General features: G+C 40.4%; 1 pseudogene; it reads right to left on the bottom strand.

Moving 5' to 3' along the window:
* Nucleotides 1-1,321: 1,321 nt before the first annotated feature.
* Nucleotides 1,322-1,795, bottom strand: LOC121733912 (annotated as a pseudogene).
* Nucleotides 1,796-4,945: the final 3,150 nt, after the last annotated feature.

Here is a 4,945-nt window from a genome sequence, read left to right as displayed (position 1 = left end):
AAACTCCAACCTCGTTGTTCGACGAAATCCAGAAATCTTATGAAATATTAAAATCCTTAGCATCTGTGCCTCGATAAAAGTGTTTCGAAGTATTTTTTATGATGAAGTATGATTTTAAATCTTTTTCACGTCCGAATTGTGAAGGTTTCTTAAATGTCACCTGGGAATGCGACCCCTGTAAAGGGCAACGCTTCGCCCTTAGTTCTTTGTAAACAAAGTTAATTTCTATAGTAATCTACAGGTTGTAACTAAGTAATAAAACTTAGATTGTGTATGGATCCCTTACATAGAGTTAGCTGTAAAAGTAATAGCGCTGAAAGAATAAATTTGTATGAGAAAATTCATGATGTTTGCATGAAAAAATCACAAAAAAAATGATCTTTGAAGTTAATTGAGTGAACTCTATATACACCCTAAACTTTAGGGTGTATATAGAGTTCACTCAATTAGGGCCTAAAGTATTATCTTAGTTACAACTTACACTCTGTTTATCTTGCTACTGCAGCTCTACGAGTTTAAGGCTCTACTTAAATCAGAACTAACGTCGCTACATTACGTGGAAGCCAGATACGGGTGGTAGTTCTAATTTCTGTCACGCATCATATTTTGACGATCTTTATTCATGTACTAAAATTAATAAAAGCGATAGCGTTTTTCTGTATATCTGTTTCTTAACACCATTACCGCCGAATATGTTTTTATAGCATAGCAGTATGACGACACATTGAGTCCCGGGAAAAAGATAGATTAACGTCTCAGAAAATGTAGAGTTCCCTTGCGATAAATGGATAATAATTATTATTTCAGTGCAACGAACTTGCAGATAAACTCTTGTCATACTGAATATACATAACATTTGTTACAAAAAATGTGATAAATAGAGAACTGCTTCACCGAAATTGTTCAAACTTCACATAAACCAACCATACTAAACAGTCCGAACAAAGCCTAAACATTTAATTTTGACAATCCGTTCTTGAGTTAATCACAACGAAAATTGGCAATGATTTTGATATAAAAATCATTGCCTCTATATATATATAGAGAATAAGAAGATAGAGATATGTTAAATGACACGACATTCCTATAACCCATAGGTATAATCAAATAACAAGGCACATAATTCCACACAATATATTAATGACTTTATACCAAGTTTAATGCCTAATTCGCCGTTTGAACTTTACCTCCATGTTGTAGGCGTGAACTCAAATCAGTTTACGTACAAATAATAACATAAACACTTGAGGCAGTTTGTCCATCGCCACCGTCACCGGGACGTCACCGATAACAAGTCACGTAAAAGCTACGAATAATGTTATATAAAATGTTTATTGGCAGCTGTGTCTACGCATCGGCAATGGTGACTTCAACTTCTACACCGGGCTCAATGTTGATGGAGGTGATCTGCTTCACGATCTCCGAGGGGGAGTGCAGGTCGATGACCCTCTTGTGGATGCTCATCTGGAACCTGTCCCAGGTCTTGGAACCCTCACCACAAGGAGTCTTACGGGTGGTGATGCGGAGGATCTTGGTGGGCATGCGCACTGGTCCCTTAACACGCAGCTTCTGTTTTTTGGCGCCATTGATCAAGTCGGAGCACACTTTCTCCAAAGACGGAACGGAAGTACGTAGCGGGATGTGAGCGTGATACGGATGCGATCAGATCAGAATCAGAAATCTGAAATCATTTATTTGCAGAAATAAGGTACAATATGATGTTTGGGCGATGTATGGGCGATACCTCCGCCTGGGGCTTCTCAATGTCCTTGCCGGCTACAACGGCGGCAGCCATGTTTATGCTATTTCCCGGTCGAGATAAAAAATTTTCAAACAAAATAATAATAAAAACTAAGGAAACGTAACTCCCATACTTCAACCGTTTTGAATTTGGTTCCTTTTCGTACACTAAAATATGACAATAGCTACGAAACACCACTCTTTATGTTAAGTACTCACATACGGTTTTGCCCGATAGTATTACTCCAAATCGAGCAATAACCACCGTGTGGACCGCAAAACTGACAGCTCGAAGGCTCGCTCCGAGCCGGTTCGATAAGGGTTCGATAGAATTAAATATGTCAAATATGTAATTTCCTGCGATTCGGAGTTAAACTATCGAGCAAAACCGTACTTAGCATAACGAAATAAAGCCGTTGACAATAATAGTCACTTCTTTATTTACACAAAATTGTGTACCGAATACATGCATAAAGCATGCATGTATTCGGTACACATTTTGTAGACTCGTGGACAAATTTTTAACTTAGTTACTCTTCCTTAGTTTTTAAGTAAAAGCCTCACTTTATGACCTAAGTCCTAGGCTATAGGGTTCATTATGCTCTACGCCAGTACAAAGCAGCGGTTACATGGGTCGCAAGACAAATGGTAGAAACTTATTACTCGAGACTTACCGCGACTTACATCTAGTATTAATGCTACTACATACTTTTTTCTCGACGTTTCGGCCGTGTTGTAAAGTGGCATTTTATTAAAATTTTGGTCGTTGACGTGCCGGTGACGAAAGCCATGAACAAACGGCCAGAGTGTTTACAATATTCTATTTCCAACAAACATTTAGTGTTTCCATTAGTGTGTGTAGTTCGGGGATGGGATTACCTCCCGAGATTGGCGTTCGCGCAAATCCTTTCCTAGGGGAATCCCCAAAATAACGCTCAATATATTTTTTAAGCGTCTTCTTTTATGTTGTAGCTTCTCACAAAAAGAATCATTTCCGTAAGACTGACATGCTTAAGAATATACACGGTACGGGTTTTAACCCGTTATAATATTAAAGTTTGGCTATACTTATAAAAAACAAGGGACACTTAACCGGGACAAAAAGTATCCTATGTCCTTTCTCGGGACAAGGTATCTCCATGCCAAATTTCAGCAAAATCGGTTCAGCGGTTTGGGCGTGAAGAGGTAACAGACAGACAGACAAACAGACACACTTTCGCATTTATAACATTAGTATGGAAGTATGGATATTACATGCCATTTAGGCATTTCACCATAATTTTTAGGGTTCCATACCTAAAGAGTAAAAATGGAACCCTATTACCAAGACTTCGTTGTCTGTCCGTCGACAGACGGACAGACAACGAAGTCTCCAGGCTGTATCTCAAGAACCGCTATAGCTAGACGCGCGCCCGATTCGCAATTGCACGATTTTATTTAGATGTTTATCTATTGTTTATAATATGCATTAATACCTTAGCTGCCAATCATTAATATTTATTTTTCCTGTAATCGGTTAAAACCTTTTTAAATGACTCTAGAGTCTCATAAAATATAGAATACAATAGGTACTCTAGGTAGGTAGGATAACTAAAATGACCCCAGTGTGTAGTATCCGTGTTTGAGCTTAAGGGTTAGATGTAAAGGTAGCTTAGTAGCCCTGAGGGCAAGCCTCAACCATCGGATTAAAGACTCATTGAGATGTATGTAATGTGTACTATCAGAGAAATTCATTCATAGGCGGTTGGTTCACCGATGATCATATTTGGCGAGGTATGTCAAATGACAAATCAACATTAGATGACCGGATAGCGGACCTATGTAAGGTGCGGACAATATATATATATATATATATATTGTTAGCATAAAGAAGTCCCGAAGGCGGCCATGTTGGCAACCCAGCTATATAAGCAGAGCGCTTGCGCCGGTCACCCTCTTTGCTCATCGAGCTTTCGTGCCGTGAACATCTCGTGTGTCGTGTCGATAATTTCGTTTTTGTTAATTTCTGTTAATTTGTAAAATTTATATTTAGTGCATTAAAATATTTTTTGTATTTTGATTAATTTTTTTTAAATAATTAATACGTCTTCGCCAAAATCAGAAGTGGGATAGAGCTCTTTTGCCTATTCCCGCAGCTGGTGGCAGCGAGTGACATTTTTTAAATTGTAGTGGTTAATAATTCTAAGTTTAAATAATGTCCGGACGCCGAACACGTGCTAGTGGCGGTAGGGCTACGCGTCGCGACGAGAGCTCGAATAGCAACTTGCAGGAACAGATAGGCACGATCCTCGCGCGACTACGGTCGTTGGAGGATCGCGCCATCCCATCGGCCAGCGTGGGCTCCGTGCGCGCGCTTGCTATCGAGCCCGACCACGTGGCGTCCGAGCCATCAGCACCGTCGGAAACGGTTCCACCGCCGGAATCTACCGCCAGTGCTGCCGAAACGTCCACCGCGAGTTCGTTACCTACCCTCGACCCGACGGACAGGATCATCGAAGCACTCGGCGTGCTATCAAAAGTAAGATCCAACCATTATTACATTTCAAATTTCGATCCGAGCTTACACGACATCGATTCTTGGTGTGAAGAAGTTGAAAAAGCTCGCGCGATCAACGGGTGGGACGATAACGAGTGCTTAGCGAGAATAGCTAACTGTTTAAAAGGGGACGCCCGTAGTTGGCTGAACGACTGGGTCACCAGTGATCGCAGTTGGACCAATTTTAAATTAGAATTTAAGCCATTGTGCTCGCGAAGAATCGATGTCGCTAACATACTTTATGAGGTTATGAGTACGAATTCTGATCGCTTTGCTGCATACGCGGAATATGCTAGACGCTCGCTTTTACGCTTGAACATAGTAAAAGGCTTGAGCGATGATTTAATCGTTGCTATTGTTATTCGCGGCATTTGCGATCCGCAGATTCGTGCTACAGCCATGAATGCTCGACTTACATCTAAAGACCTTGTTGAATTTTTGTCTATTTACACTAAACCGAAACCGAGTGCATTCCGTGATCCTGTGCGTCCTTCGCGTAGTAAATTTGTAGATTTCAATAATCGTAAACGTAGTGCTACGCCTAGTCAAACCCATACCAGACGTGATTTAAAATGTTATACATGCGGTAACGTCGGTCACGTACAAAAACTTTGTCCGAAACGTCCTAAGCCTGAAAACAATACCGGTTCTACGATAAGTTCAAATACT

The sequence above is a fragment of the Aricia agestis genome, chromosome 14 (assembly GCF_905147365.1).
Source record: "Aricia agestis chromosome 14, ilAriAges1.1, whole genome shotgun sequence".
Lineage (NCBI taxonomy): Eukaryota > Metazoa > Arthropoda > Insecta > Lepidoptera > Lycaenidae > Aricia > Aricia agestis.
Note: the sequence above shows the minus strand (reverse complement) of the source record. Positions and strands in the feature narration are given on the sequence as shown.